We start from the raw sequence: 26,276 nt of genomic DNA, 5'->3' as shown, positions 1-26,276 counted from the left end.
ATTATACTAATAGTTTTCCTAATATTAAACCAGCCCTGTATTCCTGGTATAAATCCTACTTGATCATAGTATATTATCCTGGGGATGATTTTCTGAAGTCTTTTTGCTAATATCTTATTTAAGATTTTAGCATCAGTATTCATTAAGGAAATTGGTCTATAATTTTCTTTCTCAGTTTTCGATCGACCTGGCTTAGGTATCAGTCCCATGTCTGGGTCATAAAAGGAATTTGGTAGGACTCCTTCAATCCCTATTTTTTCAAATATTTTACATAGCATTGGAGTTCATTGTTCTTTAAATATTTGGTAGAATTCACATGTAAATCCATCTGGTCCTGGGGATTTGTTCCTGGGGAGTTGATTAATAGCTTGTTCTATTTCTTTTTCTGAAATGGGACTATTTAAGCAATTTATTTCCTCCTCTGTTAATCTAGGAAGCCTATATTTTTGGAGGAAGTCATCCATTTCACTTAAGTTATCAAATTTATTGGCATAAAGTTGGGCAAAGTAACTCCTTATTATTTCTCTAATTTCCTCTTCATTGGTGGAAAGATCCCCCTTTTCATTTGTAAGCCTAACAATTTGATTTTCCTCTTTGTTTTTTCTGATCAGATTTACCAAAGGTTTATCTATTTTATTGGCTTTTTCATAAAACCAACTCTTGGATTTATTTATTAATTCAATAGTTTTTTTGACTTTCAATATTATTGATTTCTCCTTTTAATTTTTGTATTTCAAGTTTAATTTTTGGTTGGGAATTTTTGATTTGGTCTTTTTCTAGCCTTTTAAGTTGCAAGCCCAATTCGTTAATCTTCTCTTTCTCTATGTTCTTCAAATAAGCCTCTAAAGATATAAAATTTCCCCTTATTAATGCTTTACCTGCATCCCACAGATTTTGGTATGCTGTCTCATCATTGTCATTATCTTGTGTGAAATTATTAATTGTTTCTATAATTTGCTCTTTCACCCAGTCATTCTTTAAGATGAGATTATTCAGTTTCCAATTACTTTTGGGTCTATTTATCCCCAACTTTTTACTGAATGTAGCTTTCATTGCATTGTGATCTGAGAAGAAGGCATTTATTATTTCTGCCTTCCTACATTTAATTTTGAGATCTTTATGTCCTAATATATGGTCTATTTTTGTATAGGATCCATGAACTGCTGAGAAGAAAGTATATTCCTTTCTATTGCCATTCAGTTTTCTCCAAAGGTCTATCATACCTAGTTTTTCTAATGTTCTGTTTACTTTTTTAATTTCTTTCTTGTTTGTTTTGTGGTTTGATTTGTCTAAATCTGAGAGTGCAAGGTTGAGATCTCCCACTATTATAGTTTTACTGTCTATTTCTTCTTGCAACTCTCTTAACTTTTCCTTTAGAAAGTTAGATGCTATACCACTTGGTGCATATATGTTTAGTATTGATATGGCTTCATTATTTATGCTACCTTTCAGTAGGATATAGTTTCCTTCCTTATCTCTTTTGATTAGATTTACTTCTGCTTTTGCTTGATCTGAGATAAGGATAGCTACCCCTGCTTTTTTGGCTTTACCTGAAGCATAATAGATTCTGCTCCAACCTTTTACCTTTACTCTGTATGTATCTCCCTGCTTTAAGTGTGTTTTCTGCAGACAACATATTGTAGGGTTCTGAATTTTTGATCCAGTCTGCTATCTGTCTCTGTTTGATGGGAGTGTTCATCCCATTCACCTTTACAGTTAAAATTACTAATACTGTATTTCCTGCCATCATATTATCCCCAGATTATGCTTTTTCCTTTGACCCCCCTGAACCCCTTCCCCAATATTTAATTTATAGACCCCCCTTGTGATGCACAGCCCTCCCTTTTTTTTTAGTATCCTTCCCCCCTCCCTCCACATCCCTTCCCTTATTCTCCTTTTCCTTTTCCCTTTTCCTCTCACCCCTTTTAATGAGGTGAGAGAGAATTCTCTGAAAAACAAATATGACAATTATTTACTCTTTGAGCCTCTTCTGATGAGAGTAAGATTTACACAATGATTCTCCCCCTCTCTAAATTCCCTCAGATATGGTGTATTTTCTATGCCTCTTCCTGGTATGTAGTTTCCCTCTTTTTATCACTCCCTTCCCTTTTTCTGATACTACCCCCTTCCCTTTACTACACCCCCTCTTTTTTTTTCTTTTATATTAGTAAAATCAAATTATCCATGCGTACTTTCTATATACCCACAACAGAGATATAGTTCTCAAGGGTTCTGTGTACCTCTTTCTGTTTCTCTTAAGTCTTGTGTATTTAGATCAAATTTTTTGTTTAAGTCTGGTTTTTTTCTTAGAAACATATGGAATTCCTCTATTTCATTGAATGACCATCTTCTTCCATGGAAAAAGATGCTAAACTTAGCTGGGTAGTTTATTCTTGGTTGCAGTCCTTGATCTTTTGCCTTTCGGAATATCAGGTTCCAGGCCCTTCTATCTTTTAATGTGGAGGCAGTCAGATCTTGTGTGACCCTTATTGTGGCACCTTGGTATTTAAATTGTTTTTTTCTAGCTGCTTGCAGGATTTTCTCCTTTGTGTTAATTCTGCAGCTTAGCCACAATATTCCGTGGTGTTCTTTTTTAAGGGTCTATTTCAGGAGTTCGATGAATTCTTTCAACATCTACTTTCCCCTCTGTTTCTATTATCTCTGGACAGTTCTCTTTGATAATTTCCTGTAAAATAGAATCTAGGCTCTTTTTTTGGTCATAATTTTCTGGAAGTCCAATGATCCACAGATTATCTCTCCTAGATCTATTTTCCAGGTCTATAGATTTTCCCAGTAATTATTTGATGTTATTCTCCAGCTTTTCATTTTTTTTGTTTTTGTTTTGTTTGATTCTTGGGTTCTCAATGAATCATTCATTTCTATTTGTTCCATCCTGAATTTTAAGGGGTTATTTTCTTATTTCACAGTTTTTAGTTCTTTTTGTAAATGCCCTATTTCATTTTTAAAGGAGTTATTTTGCTCTATTGTATTTTTTTCCATTTCCCTAATTTTTTTTTTTTTTTGAGAATTATTTTCTTTTTTGAATTCAGAAATCCTATTTTCTTGGGACTTTTTTATCTTCTCCAATTCAGAAATCCTACTTTCCTGTGATTTTTTTACCTTTTCTAATTCACTAATTTTGTTTCCCTGCATCTCCTGTGAATTCTTTATTTTTTCCAACTCCAATTTCATAGCTTCTCTTTCCTTTCCCCATTTTTCTGCAAACTCTCTTAACTTTTTAATAGTCTCTTCAAGGAGAGAGTTATGTGATGGGAGTTAGGAATCCTTCCCCTTTAGGTTGTTATCTGCTGACTCTATGCTGTTAACTTCCTCGGGGTTGGATACCCGCTCTTTCTCTGTGTAGAAGGAATCTATAGTTTTTTTGGGCTTTTTGCTCATACTTAAAAAATCTTTTGGGGTCTGTCCCTGGGGTAGGAAATTATTTATTTATTTCTTTACCAGCTTCCTCCCAGACCAGATGGATGCAGCGGCCCCTGCGCCTGAGCTAAGAGAGAGCTCTGGGAGAGAGTTCCCCACCCCCTCTCTGGAAGTGCCTCAGAGCTGATCAGCACTGCTGTGCTTTGAGGGCCTTGTGTTTTAGCGGCTTCCCTGAGGTTTGAGACTGAACAGTAAAGGTGACTCAAAGCCCAACATATGGGTCCTGGTGGGGTGTGGATGTCTGCAGCAGGTGACGTGAAAAGCCCCTGTGCTCAAACTGGAATTGTCTGCCAGAAACCGTGGTCCCTAGTTCAAAGGTTCCTCTTCTCTGGGACTTCGGCAGCTGAGCCAGGCACTATGAGTTATCGCCCCGCCCACTTTTTAATCTCTTAACTACCCCCAGGTGAAAGCCTGGATTGCCTATGTTGGCCACACCCACAGTGCAGAGATCTGCTGAGTCACCCCCGGCGATCTGGCAATATCCAATCTGGTTTAAAATTTTAAGGTTGCTTAGATTTCTCTTCTGAACTGCTGTATTATAAGCAGAGAAGAGCTAACAGCCTGTGCCAGATTCTTTTATCTCAGTGGCTTCTCTGGTCCAAGAGCCCTCCCCAGTGCGACCGGTGCAGTGTGTCACTACCCCACCTTCTATGCTGGCCTCTCTTCTTCCTCCCCTGGGAGTTGACCTTTCCTGCTGAAACTCCAGATTCTCTTCAGCTGGTAAGTTGTGCTTCCAGTCTTTGTGGTTTCTATCAGTCCAGCGCTATTTCTGAGGCTGATTATATCTAGTTGTTTGTGAGGGAAGAAAGGAGCTTACATAGTCGCGTGTATCTTCTCCGCCATCTTGGCCTAAATCATAGTTTTAAGAACAATGGATCAAGATACCAATTTTCCTGCACCCCCTCCAACATTTTTCATTTTCTATTTTGTTAACTTTGCCAATTTAATTTGTAATAAATTCTTGTTGATTGATTGCTTTCTAGTTCTGTAGAACATCTTTTCTTTAAATACCCTTCCCTGCTTTCAGATAGCTACTACTCTAATTCAGTCTCGAAAAGGGATTATTGAAGTAGCTTTCTAATTGGATTTCCTGATTTCAATTTTCTCCTCATTTGCATTCATCTTCCACATAGCTGCCAAAATGAGTTTCTTAAAGAATAGGTCTGACAGTATGTATCCCCCAACACTCTGCCTATAGATACAGTAAAAGTACCATGACTTCCTTTTATCCCTAAGTCAAAAATCAACTCCTTAAAAATCTTTCCAATCTGACCACTTTCTATTGCCCCAGGATTCTTATTAAGAAATCCAAATTACCAATGTATTTGCTGTTACTTACCTATCTACTTCTTCTCTCATCTCTGCGGCTTCTTCCTGATCTTAGAATATCTTGTTTCTTACTTCCTCCTCTTCAAATCTCTAACTACCTATAAGATCAGATAAAATAACAATTTCTGCAGGAAGTATTTTGTAGTCTTTCCAGTATCTAGTGCCTTCCATGTTAATGTTAACTTCCATGTACACTATATATCTTGTTTGTGTCTAATTATATAAAAGATGCATCTCTGTGTGATACAAGTTTCTAAAGGGGAGAAAGCCCTTAAACGGCTTCTGCATTTTATTTATATCCCTATCTGTTAATAAAGTTACTGTATATAAGAAATGCTTAAATAATATTCATTGGTTATTTAATTGATTTATCTCTCTTCCTTTGAGGAGAAGACAAACAATATCTATGCAATATTGCAAATTCTTACTGGTGGATCAGTTGGATTAACTCAACTCTTCCCACCCCTTTATTAAACACAAGACTGATTTAGTAGGAGATGGAAGAAGAGAGAAGTATAGTAGTTGCTGATTTAAAATAAAATGCATCAATAATTGTGGAAATAGGTATAGAAGAATTGCAAATGTTTAACATATATTGGATTGTTTGCTATCTAGGGGAAAGGGTGGGAGAAGGAAAGGGAAAATTTGGAACACAAGGTTTTACAAAGGTCAATGTTGAAAAATGTTTCCATGCATATGTTTTAAAAATAACAAAAAAAAAAAAAAAAACAAACTTTAATTAAAAAAAAAGAAAAAGAAAGAAAAGAAAAATGCATTAATAAAACTTTAAAAATATTCATTTTAGCATATCAACTATCATATATTTTTTGTCATTATCTCTAGATCTATATCTGAATACTGTATTCATTTTCATTTATTTGCCCTTTTTGTACCCTTCCCTTTTGCCCTAATTTCTTAATCTAATCAAGCATATAAATATCTTTTTTGCTAACAATGTTCAAAACCCAGGTATCACTCCTGGCTTATCTCTTTCACTCTCCATATCCAAATCAGTTGTCATCTTATTTCTATCTTTGTACGATGATTGAAATATTTTCCCTTAGCTTCCATGATGTCACCACGCTGGTATACACCCTTATCATTTCATGCTTTGATTATTGGAATAGCTTGCTGATTGGTTTCTTTGCCTCAAGTCTCTCCCCATATCAGTTTATCTTATATTCATTTGGGCAATTGACTTTTCTTAAGCAGAGATTTGGCCTTGTCACCCCTCATATATTCTGTGATCCAGTGACAAAGGTGTTATTGCTTTTATTTATTTATTTATTTATTTAGCATGAAGCACTTCTCCTAACTCAATGCCTTTCCTCTGGCTTTCTCTCATGCTTAAAAGTTTTCCTCATCATCTGCATCTCTTGGCTTTCCTGTTTCTTTCTTTTTTTTTCCTGTTTTCTTTCCAAAGACTCATTTATAGTCTCACTTCCTGTTAGAAGCCTTTCCAGATCCTGCTGAAACTTATTCCTTTATTTTTGAGATAACCCTCAAGTTATCCTGTGTCTATTAGGTTATTTCAGAAGAGAGGAATTATATTTATTCCTGGAAGTATCAGAGGGCCATATTGCTTAAATATCCTGTCTTGAAGTCCAACATGCAATTCATCATATTGATTCTTTTTTTTCTATTTATTAATCTATGCACTTGGCACCAGGATTTGCTGGAGTCAACTTGTACTATTAAAAGCTAGTTGTTAAATTTTCATTGTGAGCACTTATACTTCAGAAGTTAGCAAACACTACAAATCAAGTCACACATTCTTATACTGTTACTTATTTAGACTAGAAATTAATTAATAAAATATCACTAATATGAATTAAACTTAGAAGTATTTTTTTTCAGAAAGCCAGTTAAAGTGTTTACTGATATTCCTATTTAGCTTATTCTCTACCATGTCCATATTTTCATGGAGGTGGTCCTATATGCCTATTTCATCATCCAGGTCTTTCAGAATCCTTATTTAAGACATTTCTGATACTCCCTCTTCCATAAAGCTTTCTGAGACCCTTCTATTGCCCCCACACACAGTTAAAGTGTTCTTTCAGTCTTCAAAGAGTCCTAGGGTATTTTGTCTGGATCTCTCTTTCACTAGAATGTAAGCTTCAATGCAAAGTGTCGTGGCTTTTAATCAGGATGTCCTCATTGACAATAAATGAAAGAAGTATGTAAATAAGTAAAATAATAAAATAAGTATGTAAATGCTTCTCAAATTGAATATACAGATAAAATTTGAAGTATAACCAGAAGAGTGAAGGAGTTCACATTTAATGGTCAGAATTTTCCCAGTAAACTAATAGATGAGGTCATTTATTTCAAATGATGGAGTTGGACATGATTTATTTATTTATTTATTTTTGTTTGGTTCTATTATTATGGAGAATGGGGTTAAAGAAGAAATTAATAAAGTAGGTGATAAAGTTTTTTTTCTTTTTAAATTAATTTTATAATTATAAATTTTTTGCCAGTACATATGCATGGGTAATTTTTTTTTACAACATTATACCTTGTATTCACTTCTTTTCCCTCTACTCCCTCTACTCCTTCCCCTACATGGCAGACAATCACATACATGTTAAATGTCTTGTACAGTATACACTAGATACAATAGATGTGTGTAAAACCAAATTTCTTGTTGCATGATATGAATTGGATTCTGAAAGTAAAAGTAACCTGGGTAGAAAGACAATAGTGCAAGCAGTTTACACTCAATTCCCAGTGTTCCTTCTCTGGGTATAGCTGTTTCTGTCCATCATTGATCAACTGGAACTGAATTAGATTTTCTCTATGTTGAAGATATCCACTTCAATCAGAATACATCTTCATACAATATTGTTGTTGAAGTATATAATGATCTCCTGGTTCTACTCATTTCACTCAGCATCGATGATATAATTTTGCAACAGAGAACAATGACTATGTTTTATTTTTAAGTCAAAGGGAAATAGTGTTTTTTTTTAATTTTCTGATCACAATTTGAAATATATTGTTAACAGATTAGAAAATTATTAGAGACTGTAGAGATCACCTAGTTCAGCTCCATCATTTTGCAGATGAGGGAACTGGGATTAGGAGAGGGAAAGCAACTTTCACAGAATGACAAACTTTCTATGTGAAAATTTGGAACCACATGCTATTATTTTCATCAGGTAATGTTGGAAAATGTTGTTTATTATAGAAACAATGATAAATAATATAGCAGTAAATATATGTAGGAAAAATGGACATGTAAATCTCAACTCTTTTATTATGTCATAATCCAGATTATTTAATACAATTTAACAAGAGCACTAGAGTGATTTTTTGCAAAATTGTCACATTTTGGTAAATATCAGATTTAAGTGATAAACAATAGAACTATTTACTTGGCTGATATTTTCTTTTGTTAATTAGCTCTATTTTATTTCTCAGAGAACATGGAGAAGGAGAATGCATTGAATAGCTTATATTTCTTGTTGGAGTTGATAAATTTCAATTTCAGCTTGATCCCCTAAAAGTCTAGTATGATAAGCAGAAAGAATGATTCTTCTCCTAACTCAGTGCCTTTTAAATAAGTATTTTTTTCTCCAAATTCAAATCCTTTTGAATGGTATGACTTTGTAAGACTAGAAATTGAATGCAATATTTACAGATAAGAAAGGCTATTCCCTAACTGTTCCACTATCAATATGTCTGACATGACAGCTGTATTGATTTTTTTTTTAATTTGGACTTCTTATCCAGCAAGCATTATTATAATACTTCAATGAGGAGATGAATTCCAGGAGGAAGTACTGTGATAACAATTCCTGGCTCTGGTGTCTCTCCTAATCATTAGTATTATTTAAGTAATTATGATGGTTCTCAGTTCAATGTAAAGAAGGCCAATGATGAAAATTTTGAAAAAAAATTATGATTGAATCAATAATTGTAAGTGTTGCAAATCTGAATCAATCCAGAATTCTTTTGCTCAATCAAGATGTTTAGGGAAAATGGACTTTGGAAAAAGTCTGTGACATACTGTAGTTCATACATGAATCTGAGGCTCAGATTGACTTAAAGAAATCAAAAGGATCCAAATTCTCACAAATCATAAAGAATGTGGAAATATTAATGAATTCCTAGAAGATATGACTTGGAAGATAAAGAAGGTGACAGTCAATGATGTGATTCAGAAGGCATAATATGACCCTTAATTAGAGAAGTCAATTAAGCTATAATTTGAGATATGAGATCAATGAATTTTGTTTTTCTTGGTTAATGCCTCTGAATCTTTTACTGTATATGATCATTGCCAGAGTATAAGAACATCAAGTAAATTGCTCATGCAATCATCAGGGTCTCTTCAGGCTCAGTTAAATTATCAGATATCAGAACAGGGGATTTTCTAGATCTTAAAACAAACAAACAAACAAAACAAAAACAAAATCAAAAACAAAAACCAGTATACATTGTTGTATCAACACATTTTAAGTGTTATCAATTCTAAAAGACTCCTTTGCTTACACCACAGAGTATTTCATGTTAAAGAAAATTGTCAAATATTCTAGTAGAACAGTGTTTCAGTGTTTTTCTCTATACCATGTCAGAACATAAGCTCTTTGCAAGTAAGGATGTTTTAATTCACTATATTTGTACCCGTAATATCATAAAACAGTGCCTGAAATATAATAGCTACTTCATGAATGCCTCTTGATTCATTGATGAGGCAAATGTTCAGAGCTCCCTTTCAAGACTTTAATCATGTCTCTATCTTGAAGATTTACAGGAAAGAGAGGTCAGGATCAAAAATTGTAAGATATTTCAGGTAATTTAAAAGTCTTTGAGGGAATTCCCCCTTTGGATTTCTGCTTGAGAATTCAAGGCCAATAGGTTCTGAGCAACAGGCATGTCTGCTCAGGCTTTGAGCTTATTTTGCCCAAGGGCAATGATCTCATTTACTTAAATCAATATGCATTGATTTATAGCTTATTCTTTTGTCTTTATGTATTATGTCCTCCTGGAAGGGTACCTTCACTTTTGTTGCTTAAAATTACTAGGTTGCTTGAAGAGGGCATGAGCTCTTTATATACATACATACATATATATATATATATATATATATATATATATATATATATATACATATATATATATTTACTGAAGGTAAGAAAAATGCTGATTTAACTCAGTGTTCTTCACTCAATATTAAGCTCAGTGCCTTTGTTTGTATATGATTTGAGTACTTTGAAATTCAAGACAGAAGACAAACTTTTAAAAAATCTTTGGAAAATTTACCTTAAAATTTGATGCTTACATTATTAGAAAGCTTTGGAAACTGAAGATTCAATTCTATTCTATTCAATAAGCATTTATCAAAAATCTGCTTTGCAAAATGCACTAAAACTAGGCAATAGGGAAACCAAGACAAAATGTACAAGATATAATAAGGCCATGTTGGAGAAATTACGCTACCTTTGTTCTTTCTCATACTAATGTAAACCCACTGAGAAATACTCTCTGAAGGTTTACAATAACTTCCTAAACACATTTGGGTGAGTTGGACTATTAAATATGAAGATATATTATGTTGCAGTTCTTGACCACCACAGGAAAAAGTATTGAAATGTTTTTCTTATTTTTGAATGCACAACAGTAAATAATTGTGTGCATATATATTCATACATGCATACATATATACACACATGTAGTTTCCTATATCACTAGTTCAGTGATACACACATATATATTAGAGTACATTAGAATATATATGAACATGCATATATGTACACATACATATATATTATGTGCACATCTTTAGCATATACATAGGCATGCATATGTCCTTATATGTGCACTGCATATCTGGAGTACATGGTTTCTGTATATATATATATATATATATATATATATATATATATATATATATATATATATATATATATATATATATATATATATGTACATGTATGTATGTATATAAACACACATATATGTATACACATGTATGTTATATATGTATATATATATATATATGGATATAAACACATATATATGTACACACATGTATGTTTTATATATATATATATATATATGTTTATATATATATATATATATATATATATATATATATATATATATATATATATATATATATATATATATACAGTTCCCTCCATAAACACACACATATATCTAATATATATAAAATTGTACATAAGGATCATTGAGGGCCAAATTTTAACTTATTCCATCATACTTTTATTATTTAGTTAAATAGTTCTCAAATATATTTCAGCCTCATTGAAGTTGCATTAGAGAATGTTGCAGACCAACATGTGGCTCAATATCATTGATGTAAGGGATACTCAGAACAAAAAAAATTTACTACTGTAGATATTCAACTGTTATGCACCTTGAACTTTCAGAGCTTCTAAGGTTCTGAGGGTTTAAATGATTTGCTTGATCATACAAATAAGATGAGTGAAAGGCAGGCCTTATGCCAAAGTCCTCCTAAATCTCATGTTGGCATTCTATCTACTAGGTCACATAACACCCCTCTTCCATTCCACCTCCCCCAACACATAAATAGACAGTAGAAAAGAAAATTAAATAGTCAAAATACAATCCTGAAATTATCAATTTTATGTTAATATAATAACAGAGTCTCTCAATATTATTTCTTAAAAGTTGTAATATCTCACAGAACTCAATCAAAAAATGATTGGTTTCCTTGATTAAAAGCGATAAAGTTTAATAAAAAAAATCACTGGCTTTGGAGATAAGATATGTGTTCTAATCTCTTTTCTGCTATTGCCTATACATGTTTGTGAAGTTCCCTCAGCATCTCGGTATAGAAGGATCTCTGTGAGTAAAATACATTGCGGTAGCACTACAGGGCCCCTCAAATTTCTTAAGAAATCCATGGGAAGATTTTTTTAGGGGGCGGAGCCAAGATGGCGGAGAAGAAACACACGACTCTGTGAACGTCCTCACTCCCTCACAACCAATTAGATAAATCAGCCTCAGAAATAGCCCTGGACTGATAGATACCACAAGGACTGGAAGCACGACTTACCAGCTGAAGAGAATCTGGAGTTTCAACAGAAAAGGTCAGTTCCCAGGGGAGGAAGAAGAGAGGCCAGCACAGACAGCTTGGTGCTAGCATACTGCGCCGATCGCGCTGGGAAGGGCTCTGGGATCAAAGAAGCCACTGAGATAAAGGAATCTGGCACAGGCTGTTAGCTCTTCTCTGCTTATAATATAGCAGTTCAGAACAGAAAGCTAAAATACCTTAAAAACTCAGATAGATTAGATTTTCGAGGACCCTGGGGGTGACTCAGCAGATCTCGGCACCAGGGGGTGTGGCCTCAGCTCCCTCCTGAGAATAGTTAAGAGATTGACAAGTGGGTGGATAAGGCCCAAGGCAACACACACTGCCTAGCTTAGCTGGAGGGAGTGGAACTCAGCTCTGAAAGTCCCAGAGAAGCAGAACGTTTGAACTAGGGACCACGGTTTCTGGCAGACACTTCCAGTTTGAGAGCAGGGGCTTTTCACGTCACCAGCTGCAGACATCCACACCCCAACGGGACACATAGGCTAGGCTTTGTGCTATATTTGCTGTTCAATCTCAACCTCAGGGAAGCCGCTAAAACATAGCGCCCTCGGGGCACAGCAGTGCTAATCACCTCTGAGGCACTTGCAGGGAGGGGGTGGGGAACTCTCTCCCAGAACTCTATCTTAGCTCAGGCGCTAGAGGAGCTGCATCTATCCGGTCTGGGAGGAAGCTGGTAAAGAAGTAAATAAATAATTTCCTACCCCAGGGACAGACCCCAAAAGATTTTTAAAATATGAACAAAAAAGCCAGAAAAAACATAGATTCCTTCTACACAGAGAAAGAGCGGGTATCCAACCCCGAGGAAGTTAACAGCAGAGAGACAGCAGATAACAACCTAAAGGGGAATGATTCCTGCCCCCCCATCACATAACTCTCTCCTTGAAGAGACTATTAAAAAGTTAAGGGACTTTGAAGAAAAATGGGGAAAAGAAAGGGAAGCTATGATAGAGAATAACAACGTCCTGAAATTGGAGTTGGAAAAAATAAAGAATTCACAGGAGATGCAGGGAAACAAAATTTGTGAATTAGAAAAGGTTAAAAAATCACAGGAAAGTAGGATTTCTGAATTGGAAAAGATTAAAAAAGTCTCAAGAAAATAGAATTTCTGAATTGGAAAAAGAAAATAATTCTCAAAAAAAAAATTAGGGAAATGGAAAAAAATTCAATAGAGCAAAACAATTCATTTAAAAACGAAATTGGGCATTTACAAAAAGAACTAAAAACTGTGAAAGAAGAAAATAACTCCTTAAAAGTCAGGATGGAACAAATAGAAATGAATGATTCACAGAGAACCCAAGAATCAATCAAACAAAACAAAAAAAATGAGAAGCTGGAGAACAACGTCAAATACTTACTGGGAAAATCTATAGACCTGGAAAATAGATCTAGGAGAGATAATCTGTGGATCATTGGACTTACAGAAAACTATGACCAAAAAAAGAGCCTAGATTCTATTTTACAGGAAATTATCAAAGAGAACTGTCCAGAGATAATAGAAACAGAAGGGAAAGTAGATGTGGAAAGAATTCATCGAACTCCTTCTGAAATAGACCATAAAAAAAGAACACCACGGAATATTATGGCTAAGCTGCAGAATTACCACACAAAGGAGAAAATCCTGCAAGCAGCTAGAAAAAAACAATTTAAATACCAAGGTGCCACAATAAGGGACACACAAGATGTGACTGCCTCCACATTAAAAGATAGAAGGGCCTGGAACCTGATATTCCAAAAGGCAAAATATCAAGAACTGCAACCAAAAATGAAATACGCAGCTAAGTTTAGCATCTTTTTCCATGGAAGAAGATGGTCATTCAATGAAATAGAGGAATTCTATATGTTTCTAAGAAAAAAATCAGACTTAAACAAAAAAAAATTTGATCTAAATCCACAAGACTGAAGAGAAACAGAAAAAGGTACACAGAACCCTTGAGAACTATATCTCTGTTGTGGGTATATAGAAAGTACGCATGGATAATTTGATTTTACTGATAAAAAAGAAAAAAAGGGGGGTGTAGTAAAGGGAAGGAGGTCGTTTCAGAAAAAGGGGAAGGAATGATAAAAAGAGGGAAACTACATCCCAGGAAGAGGCATAGAAAATACACCACATCTGAGGGAATTTAGTGAGGGGGAGAATCATTGTGTGAATCTTACTCTCATCAGTAGAGGCTCAAAGAGTAAATAATTAACATATTTGTTTTTCAGAGAATTTTCTCTCACCTCATTAAAAGGGGGGAGAGGAAAAGGGAAAAGGAAAAGGAGAATAAGTGAAGGGACTTGGAGGGATGGGGGAGGGATACTAAAAAAAAAAAGGGAGGGTTGCACATCACAAGGGGGGCCTGTAAATTAAATATCGGGGAGGGATCAGGGGGGTCAAGGGAAAAAGCATAATCTGGGGATAATATGATGGCAGGAAATACAGTATTAGTAATTTTAACTGTAAATGTAAATGGGATAAACGATCCCATCAAAGGGAGACGGATAGCAGATTGGATCAAAAATCAGAACCCTACAATATGTTGTCTGCAGAAAACACACTTAAAGCAGGGAGATACATACAGAGTAAAGGTAAAAGGTTGGAACAGAGCCTATTATGCTTCAGGTAAAGCCAAAAAAGCAGGGGTAGCTATCCTTATCTCAGATCAAGCAAAAGCAGAAGTAGATCTCAGTAAAAAAGATAAGGAAAGAAACTATATCCTGCTGAAAGGTAGCATAAATAATGAAGCCATATCAATACTAAACATATATGCACCAAGTGGTATAGCATCTAACTTTCTAAAGGAAAAGTTAAGAGAATTGCAAGAAGAAATAGACAGTAAAACTATAATAGTGGGAGATCTCAACCTTGCACTCTCAGATTTAGATAAATCAAACCACAAAACAAACAAGAAAGAAATTTAAAAAGTAAATAGAACATTAGAAAAACTAGGTATGATAGACCTTTGGAGAAAACTGAATGGCAATAGAAAGGAATATACTTTCTTCTCAGCAGTTCATGGATCCTATACAAAAATAGACCATATATTAGGACATAAAGATCTCAAAATTAAATGTAGGAAGGCAGAAATAATAAATGCCTTCTTCTCAGATCACAATGCAATAAAAGCTACATTCAGTAAAAAGTTAGGGGTAAATAGACCAAAAAGTAATTGGAAACTGAATAATCTCATCTTAAAGAATGACTGGGTGAAACAGCAAATTATAGAAACAATTAATAATTTCACCCAAGATAATGACAATGATGAGACATCATACCAAAATCTTTGGGATGCAGCTAAAGCAGTAATAAGAGGAAATTTTATATCTTTAGAGGCTTATTTGAAGAAAATAGAGAAAGAGAAGATTAACGAATTGGGCTTACAACTTAAAAGGCTAGAAAAAGACCAAATTATAAACCCCCAACCAAAAATTAAACTTGAAATACAAAAATTAAAAGGAGAAATCAATAATATTGAAAGTAAAAAAAAAACTATTGAATTAATAAATAAAACCAAGAGTTGGTTTTATGAAAAAGCCAATAAAATAGATAAACCTTTGGTAAATTTGATCAGAAAAAAGAAAGAGGAAAATCAAATTGTTAGTCTTACAAATGAAAGGGGGGATCTTTCCACCAATGAAGAGAAAATTAGAGAAATAATAAGGAGTTACTTTGCCCAACTTTATGCCAATAAATTTGATAACTTAAGTGAAATGGATGACTTCCTCCAAATATATAGGCTCCCTAGATTAACAGAGGAGGAGATAAATTGCTTAAATTGTCCCATTTCAGAAAAAGAAATAGAACAAGCTATTAATCAACTCCCCAGGAAAAAATCCCCAGGGCCAGATGGATTCACATGTGAATTCTACCAAACATTTAAAGAACAATTAGCCCCAACGTTATATAAATTATTTGAAAAAATAGGGGATGAAGGAGTCGTACCAAACTCCTTTTATGACACAGACATGGTACTGATACCTAAACCAGGTCGATCGAAAACTGAGAAAGAAAATTATAGACCAATCTCCTTAATGAATATTGATGCTAAAATCTTAAATAAGATATTAGCAAAAAGACTTCAGAAAATCATCTCCAAGATAATACACTATGATCAAGTAGGATTTATTCCAGGAATGCAGGGCTGGTTTAATATTAGGAAAACTATTAATATAATTGACCATATTAATAATCAAATTAATAAGAACCATATGATCATCTCAATAGATGCAGAAAAAGCATTTGACAAAATCCAACATCCATTCCTACTAAAAACTCTTGAGAGTATAGGAATAAATGTACTATTTCTTAGAATAATCAGGAGCATATATTTAATACCGTCAGTAAGCATAATATGCAATAGAAATAAACTGCAACCTTTCCCAGTAAGATCAGGAGTGAAACAAGGTTGCCCACTATCACCATTACTATTCAATATAGTACTAGAAACGCTAGCCTTGGCAATAAGAGCCGAGAAAGAGATTCAAGGAATTAGAGTAGGAAATGAGGAAATCAAACTATCACTTTTTGCAGATGACATGATGGTATACTTAGAGAACCCCAAAGACTCTGCTAAAAAGATACTAGAAATAATTCAAAATTTCAGCAAAGTGGCAGGATACAAAATAAATCCACATAAATCCTCGGCATTTTTATATATCACTAACAAAATGCAACAGCAAGAGATACAAAGAGAAATTCCATTCCAAACAAATGTTGATTGTATAAAGTATTGGGGAATCCATCTACCAAAGAAAAGTCAGGAATTATATGAGAAAAATTACAAAACACTTGCCACAAAAATAAAATCAGATTTAAATAATTGGAAAGACATTCAGTGCTCTTGGATAGGCCGAGCGAATATAATAAAGTTGACAATATTCCCCAAACTAATCTATTTATTCAGTGCTATACCAATCAGACTCCCAAGAAACTATTTCATTGAACTAGAAAAAATAACAACAAAATTCATATGGAAGAATAAAAGATCGAGAATTGCAAGGGAACTAATGAAAAAAAAAAACTCAGAGGAAGGTGGTCTAAGTGTACCTGATCTAAAGCTATATTATATAGCAGCAGTCACCAAAACCATTTGGTATTGGCTAAGAAATAGACCGGTAAATCAGTGGAACAGATTAGATACAAAGGACAAAAAAGGGTACATCTATAGCAATCTAATCTTTGACAAACCCAAAGATACCAACATTAGGGATAAAAATTCAGTATTTGGAAAAAACTGTTGGGAAAACTGGAAATTAATATGGCAGAAATTAGATATGGATCCACACTTAACACCATATACCAAGATAAGATCAAAATGGGTCCATGATTTAGGCATAAAGAGGGAGATAATAAATAGATTAGAGGAACAGAGGATAATCTACCTCTCAGACTTGTGGAGCAGGAAGGAATTTATGATCAGAGGAGAACTAGAGATCATTATTGATCACAAAATAAAAGATTTTGATTACATCAAACTAAAAAGTTTCTGTACAAACAATACTAATGCAAACAAGATTAGAAGGGAAGTAACAAATTGGGAAAATATTTTTAAAAACAAAGGTTCTGATAAAGGTCTCATTTCCAAAATATATAGAGAACTGACCCTAATTTATAAGAAACCGAACCATTCTCCAATTGATATATGGTCAAAGGATATGAACAGACAATTCTCAGATGAAGAAATTGAAACTATATCCACTTACATGAAAGAGTGTTCCAAATCACTACTGATCAGAGAAATGCAAATTAAGACCACTCTGAGATACCACTACACACCTGTCAGATTGGCTAAGATGACAGGAACAAATAATGATGAATGTTGGAGGGGATTTGGAGAAACTGGGACACTAATACATTGCTGGTGGAGTTGCGAAAGAATCCAGCCATTCTGGAGAGCAATCTGGAATTATGCCCAAAAAGCTATCAAACTGTGCATACCCTTTGACCCAGCAGCGCTACTACTGGGCTTATATCCCAAAGAAATACTAAAGAGAGGAAAGAGACATATATGTGCCAAAATGTTTGTGGCAGCTCTTTTTGTTGTAGCTAGAAACTGGAAGATGAATGGATGTCCATCAGTTGGAGATTGGTTGGGTAAATTATGGTATATGAAGGTTATGGAATATTATTGCTCTGTAAGAAATGACCAGCAGGAGGAATACAGAGAGGCCTGGAGAGACTTAAATCAACTGATGCTGAGTAAAATGAGCAAAACCAGAAGATCACTATACACTTCAATAACAATACTGTATGAGGATGTATTCTGATGGAAGTGGAAATCTTCAACATAAAGAAAAGCCAACTCACTTCCAGTTCATCAATGATGGACAGAGGACACCCAGAGAAGAAACACTGGGAAGTGAATGTAAATTGTTAGCACTAATATCTGTCTGCCCAGGTTGCATGTACCTTCGGAATCTAATGCTTATTGTGCAACAAGAAAATGATATTCACACACATGTATTGTATCTAGGCTATATTGTAACACATGTAAAATGTATGGGATTGCCTGTCATCGGGGGGAGGAAATAGAGGGAGGGGGGGATAATTTGGAAAAATGAATACAAGGGATAATATTATATATATATATAATAAAAATTATTAATTAAAAAAAAAAGAAATCCATGGGAAGGTGCTTTGATAAAGAATGTTCTCTATATACTGTATGTATTATTATTAAATATATGCCTCTTTTATTGTTATGTTTTTTTATTTTTCTCTTGTTCAGATTCTTAATTCTTCAATCTGTACTGGATTTCTTAAGAACAGATACCTCAATAATACATTAAGGCATTCATTCTCTTCCCTGTCCTTCCTCCAACTAACTATATTTTCATCTCTGCCTTTCTTCATCATTTTTATGTCTTTCTCACCTGTTTCTTTCAGAGGTTCTATTTTTATTAAGGCATAGGCTTCCAAGGAACAAAGACCAAGAAAGGGAGAAAAAAAATGAAATTGAGAATCAGTTCCACTTTAATCTTTCCACTAATTCAGTTTCCATTTTAATTGGGAATAAGAAATTCAATTCAATGACTGATTGAGGGGCTTCCTTATATCACCAGTTTAGTGATTTTTTATATATTTAGGTTTCAAAAGTGACTAAAATGTCAAAGAATATAATAACATTTAACTTATGTGAGAAAGAATTAATGTAGTATTAGGAAACTAGAGATCTTGGTAATAGATGCAAATATGAAATGGATATATTATTTTCATATTGTTGGTATTTTTCAGTGTGAGACCTCCATCTAGCAACAAAAACAGGGAAAAATGATTTAATGGAAAAATCATTATAGGACAGTAGATAGGATTGGCTAGTATTCTATTCACTGGCCCTGATCCTCAGCTTGTGACTAGTTGTATGACCTTGGACAAGATATTAAACTTGATTTCCTCAAAAAAACCCTGAAACCAATCAAATTATTTAATCTCTCAGTGTGCAGTAAACTACACAGATAAGCCAATCTACATTGACATAATTTCTTTATCAAGAAATTCTTTATACTACCAAAATCATAAGTTCAGACTATTCTTTATTCATTAGTATGTGAAGGAATTGAATTTAATGGGACAGTAAGTAGTTAATTGTGGTAATTGAATGAATCTCACTGATTTAATTTTGTGCATTTGAATCAATTCGGGAATTAGCACAGTTTCCTAGGTATTTATTTTACTTTATTTATTTTCAATAAACATTGCTTTAGAAATCATGTTGGGAGAGAAAAATCATAACAAAAGGGAAAATCATAGCAGAGAGAAAAAAATAGTGAATATAGCATGTGTTGATTTACATTCAATATCCATAGTCTTTTTGAGGATTCAGATGCCATTTTCTTCCCAAGGTCTATTGGGATTGCTTTGTATCACTGAATCACTGAAAAGAACCAAGCCTTTCTTAGCTAATCATTGCACATACTTGCTGTTATTGTATACAATGTATTTCTGGTTCTGCTTGTTTCACTCAGCATCAGTTCATGTAAATCCAGAGCTTTATAAAATCAGCTTATTCATCATTTTTTTATAGAACAACTGTAATATGCCCTCCTTGCAGTTACAATTACTAGTCTACCCCATGCCCAACAGAGTACCTTTGACCACTGACCTTTGCAGTGTCAACTCTACCTGGCTCACCTCCTCTGAGGCCTTCAAAGGTCTCTGGCCATGATTTCTTGAATCTGTAGTTTAATAACTGGTAGTGCACTCAAGATCAGCCATGTGTAATCTTAAAAGCCTTTATTATACTTACTCACATAATGCCCTGACTTGTTACCTCCCTAGTGAACACCTGGTCTGAAGACTCACATGTTCACTACCAAACTCTTTACCTCTCTGGCTATCCATCAGCTTGGCTCAGCTACCCCAGGCTAGAGAGCCAGGTTAAAGATAGAGACTGACTACAAGCAGTGGGCGTATAAAGATCACACGCACAGCCAACCAGCGAGAAAGTCATCACCCATTACGAAGCTATCTATCTCAATATTGCCAGGATCCCACCCACAGGGCAGTCTTATATCCACAGAGATTACTTCTGGACCACTCAAATCTCCTGTTGCACTGTGGCCACCCATTTAAAAGACCCTTACAAACAACAATATTCCATTACCTTCATATACCACAGCTTATTCAGCTATTCCTTAATTGAGGGGCATATACTCATTTCCCAATTCTTTGCTATAACAAAAAGAGCTACTATAAATATTTTTGCACATTTAGTCTTTTCCCCTCCTTTATGATTTTTTTTTGGGATATAGACCCAGTAATGGTACTGCTAGGTCAAAGGGTATGCATCGTTTTTAATGTCCCTTTGGGCATCATTCCAGATCTGCTCTCTAGAATGGTTGTATTATTTCACAACTCCAGTAATAATGTGTTAGTGTTCCAGGTTTCCCACATTCTCTTCACTATCTATCATCATCTTTTCTTGTCACTTTAGCCAATCTGAGAGGTGTGAGATGGTACCTCAGAGTTGTTTTAATTTTCATTTTCCTAATCAATATATAGATGGCTTGATTTCATCATTTAAAAATTGTTCATATCATTTGAATATCAATTTGAGGGAATAACTTGTATTCTTATAAATTTCATAGAGTTCTTTATATAGTTTAGAAATGAGATCTTTATCAGAAACACAGGCTGTAAAAACTTTTCCCCAGATTTGTATTTCCCTTTTAATCTTGTTTCTGTTGGTTTTGTTGGTGCAAAAACCTATTTAATTTAATGTAATCAAAGTTGTCCATTTTGCCTTTCATAATGTTCTCTAGTTTTTCTTTGGTCATAAATTCCTCCATTCTCCAAATATCTGATAAGCAAATTATCTTTGTTCCTGTAATTTCTTTATGTATCATCCTTTATGTCCAAATTAGGTATGCTATTGACATTATTTTGTATGAAGTGTGAGATGTTGGTCTATGTCAAGTTTCTGACATATTATTTTCCAGTTTTCTAGCAATTTTGTCAAATAGTGAGTTCTTATTCCAGAAGCTGTAATTTGCAGATTTAACAAATACTGAATTACTAGTTATTGAGTATTGTGTTGTGTGTATCTAATGTATTCCACATTAATGTGTTTCTAATGTATTTCTTAGCCAGTACCAAATGTTTTTGATAACTTCTGTTTTGTAATATAGTTTTAGATTTGGTATAGTAGCCTTCTGTGGTCAAGGTTCTTTTCTGTTTCTTGCTCATTTTCTTTCCTTTTCTTTTGGTATTTACTTTTTTTCAAGTTTATGTTTGAGCTTTGCTCCTGGGATAAAGAGGGCGTTACCCCAATCTTCCTGTCCAGCTCTGAACCTTTGCTTTGAGCAAAGGAGCCTCTTGTGCTTTCAGGATATAGGTTTTTCTGTTATTTTTTTAGGAAATAGCACAGTTTCCCAGAGTTTGCCTTCTGAGTTGGGATTGGAGGCTGCCCCACTGATCTCCTCTCTATTGAGGCAGGACTGAGGGTCTCAATTGCTGATTTGCTGTGAGTATTCAGACTCTGTTCAGAGGCTTGGTTTTATGTGTTTTTTGAAGGAAACTGGGAGAGCTCCAGCAGCTTCCTGTTTTTACTTCATCATGCTGGGATGCACTATACCTGGAAGTTCATAGTTTTCTTTTTATTCATTTACGAGGACAGTCCAACTTCTGTCTTGCAGGGGGAAAACAAACTTTGTTCAATTGTGGAATTTTGGTAGAAAACTTTATTGTATTGCTTTAATTTCTTTTTCATTGGTGGTAGGTTCATCCTTTTTATTTTTGATGCTATTGATTTGGTATTTTTCTTTTCTTTTTCTTTTTCTTTTTTACTTTTCTGAGACTGGGGCTAAATGATTTGCCCAGGGTCACACAGCTAAGAAGTGTTAAGTGTCTGAGATCAGATTTGAACTTGGGTCCTCCTGAATTCAAGGCTGGTGGTCTATCTACTATGCCACCTAGATGCCCCCTCTTTTCTTTTTCCAAAAAAATCAAATTAAGCAAAGATTTAACTTTTTTTTTTTTCCACAAAACTAAATCTTAGTATTAATTGAGGTTTTAATTTGGTCTTTTTCTAGCTTTTTTAGTTGTGTGATAAATTCATTGATCTCCTCTTTCTCAGTTTAATTCATGTAGCTTTTTAGAAACATTAAATTTTTCCTAAGAACTGCTTTGGTTGCATTCCATAGGCTCTGATATGTTATCTCATTATTGTCATACTCTAGGGTGAAATTATGGATTGTTTCTGTGATTTATTGTTTTACCCACTTATTTCTTAGAATTAAATTATTTAATTTCCAATTGGTTTTTAGTCTTTCATTGCTCCTTTATTGAATATAATTTTTATTGTACTGTAATCTAAAAAGTTACTGTTTCTTGTCTTTCTGCCTTTGTATTGTTTGATCCTAGCTCTCCATGGCTGCAAAGCTGGAACACCTCTAGCAGTACCTCTAACACCCTAAACTAAGGACCTAGATTATGCTGCTTGGAAACTCAGTCAAATCCAAAGATTGCTATAAAGTTTATTCATAATTGTCTATTTCAAGTATTCCATATTTCTTATCTGCAAACCAGCTCCATACTGAAGTTATTCCCTGCCCACTCCCTCCCACCATCCCAGCTTACTTTGATTGTTCACAGACACTTGAGGGAAATGCAACACCTTTTCCCCTGATTTTTTGGGAATTATACCAGATTGCTCTCCCCTTACCAGTTTGGAAAATTTCTACTCTTTCTCATGATTAGAAATAAAATTATCTAATATTAAACCCTGCTTAATTGCTTTCTTTTAATTAATTGATCTTGAGTGACTTTTTAAATGCATAAAAGTCAAGGTCTAGACCTCTGTTGAAGAAGTCTGACTCCAGTTTATTGAGCAATTAGCATACCTTGCTAAATAAAGCAAAATACTCAGTGGCCACTAGATAATTCTGGGGAATAGAGCACAGGTAGATGTGAGTTCAAATCTTGCTCCAGAAACTTATTAGCTATGCAACCCTGAATAAATCATTGCCTCTCCAAAATAAAAGTAAATTAAAGTGCTCAAAAGCGCAAACCTCTTTTTTCCCATGTTTTCTTTTACCACAAATATAATTCTAAGTATTTGTTGCAATGCACAAACAATTGAATGACTTATCCATGATAATATAACTAGGAAGTTCAAAATCAGGATTTGAAAGCATATCATTCTGATACCAAAAGGCAATATTTTTAACTCCTATATGAACACATTTTTTTTTTTTTTTTTTTTTTTTGGCAATTTAGGATCTGTTAAAAAAAAAAAAAAAAACAGAAAAATTGAAATATTGCTAGCCTGTACATTTCTATATACTCATACAGTCTATTTCTTTTATAAAGCCATATTTTGGAAAAGGATCTTGAAGAAAGTGAAACCTTAATATATAAGACAACCTCGGGGATAGTCTAGTGAGGATAAATCCAAGCTTATCACACTCAAACTGAGTAGCCAAATTGGCTGAATTGCAATTCTGGATATTTCATTTCTCATTTCTATGCTTTTTCACAGACTATTCCCCATATGTCCTCCCACCTTCTCTGTTATCACTAATTTAATTACTTTTGGAATCACCTAGTTAACTCCTGTCAAGTTTCAGGTCAAGTGCCATTCTCAAAATAGGTCTTTAATGATTCATCCAGTTGTTAGTGAATCACCACTGGTCCCATGACTTTGAATTGATTTATTTTATATATTTTATTTACAAATTTATCTAGCTCAAGTTTCTCCTCTCTCCAAACCAATCTCTACACAGCTGTCAAAATAATTTTCCTAAAGCACAGATGTGATCATATTACTCCTCTAAATTACATTGACTCCCTATTGCTTCTAGGATCAAATACAAACTCCTCATAAATATTTAAAGCCTTTCAAAATCTAGATTTGACCTAAATTTCCAACCTTGTTATATAATAATACCCTTCCTATTGTTTAGATATCGTTCATACTATCTTTCTTGGTCTTCTCCATACACATCCCATTTCTATGTCTATGCATGTCCATTCATGCCTGGAATATATTCCCATCTCACCTCCACTTCTCAGAAACTCTTATTTCCTGTAAAACTATTTTCAAGGGATACCTTTTAAATTAAGCTTCCCCAGCTCCCTAAAATGCTTACTATTCCTCTCTATTTGCTTGGCTTTGCATTTTATTTTGTATAGAATTTCTGTGTACTTATTTATGTAATGCTATCTTCTCCAGAAAAATGGATTCATTTTGAAATAAGAACCACTTCCTTTTGCCTTTATAATCACAACACCTAGTACATAGTAAGTAATTAAATGTCTATTGAATTGAAAAGGATATATATGCTTTTCTTTAATTTCTCTAATAATGGAGATTCTGCATACTGCTTTAAGTAATCTGTTCCATTTATCTTGTCCTATTAGCCAGAAAAATCTTCCCATAGTTACCTTAAATCCCTCTTGTTATAACTTAATATTATTTCCTCCTATTATGAGGGGAAAGAGAAAAGGAAAAAGGGGGAGGGAGGGAGGGAGGGAGAGAGAGACAGAAAGAGAAAGAAACAGAGACAGAGAGAAAAAGAGACAGAGACAGAGAATTTGTCTTTTATATATATATATATATATATATATATATATATATATATATATAAACTTGAAGAGGATCTTTACTTTTCTCCTGTTTCTCTTTATTTCTGTAACTTAAAAAATGTTATTTTGTTGTAACCTTTTTCTCAAAATTAAAATGAATATGCCATGCTGCTCATTGAACACCTAATGTATTGTTGCCAAACCCCCCTAAAACAAAACTACACTGCAGGTTATCATTTGAAATCATCTATTTGAAATATCCCCTTTTTACTTTATATTACATTTCTCCTTGTTACATATTTTAAATTTTAGTGAAATTGGACTTTTAGATATTTAGTTGTTTTTTGATCTTTTCTTGAGAATCCATACATTCCTCTATGTCTATTTTTTCTAAAGCCCTTTTTTATTCAATATGTATCTCAGGAATAATCTCTTCCATTAAATATTCCCAGCTGAAAGTATTCTGTCTCTGTTTGTCCATAACTCTTTGATTGGATTTCTTATTCATATCTATCATTCTGCCTTGTATCATTATTACTAATATATAAAAAACAATTATTCTTACAAGGTGCTAACTTTTTGGAATTAATAAAACAATGGTTATCTACTATAGCATGGTAATTAATAGTTCTCTAGTTCAGTACATGTACTTAGTACTTAATATAGTTTTACAAGATTCACACCTATGATAATTTAATTAGAATATATAACAGCCAACAGGGACCCAGAGACAGATTTATCCCATCATCCACCTTTGTGGTGGCTGGAGGCTGAAACACAAGCTCTCAGGCTCAGAGAGATTCACTTCATCTCACACCATTTTGGTGGATGGCCTCCTACACTTCCCCCACTAAGACCAAAGCACCTATGAAAGACCTCCAGAAAGCTGGCCTGGGCCCCAGGCAGTTAACCTATCTAGTCCCTTCCATTCACTACTTTCTGGATTTCTTCTCATCACCTGGTAATTACATTGGAGTTGCTCGCACTGGACACTGTTCTTCTGTTGAGTTATAAACCCTGAATTCTCCCCAGTTATAATCCTTTTCTCCCATCTGATTGCTTTTTGGCTGATTGATCATACCAATGTATTGAAGTTCTAAAGACTCTCTGGATGTAACCTCAGTTGCTATCATGCCCCACCTATTTTTTAATTTGAGGTGGGCTCCACTTTTCCTTTCCCTGGGCCAATCTACATTCTGAGACCCAGTGGAAGCCTTTATTGCATTTTGGATATGGGGTTTGGGGTCTTGTTCTCCCATCCTGTTTTCTCATTCAGTCTTTATGCCAACACTGAGTTTTCAGATGTCCTACTTTACCACATTGAAAGCATCGACAATTCTCTCTGGAAGTCCCTTGCCAAAAGGGACCCTGTCTTCCCATATAGGGATATTGGGAAGTCTGCATCATAGCCTGTGTATA

The sequence above is a fragment of the Sminthopsis crassicaudata genome, chromosome 3 (assembly GCF_048593235.1).
Source record: "Sminthopsis crassicaudata isolate SCR6 chromosome 3, ASM4859323v1, whole genome shotgun sequence".
Lineage (NCBI taxonomy): Eukaryota > Metazoa > Chordata > Mammalia > Dasyuromorphia > Dasyuridae > Sminthopsis > Sminthopsis crassicaudata.
Note: the sequence above shows the minus strand (reverse complement) of the source record.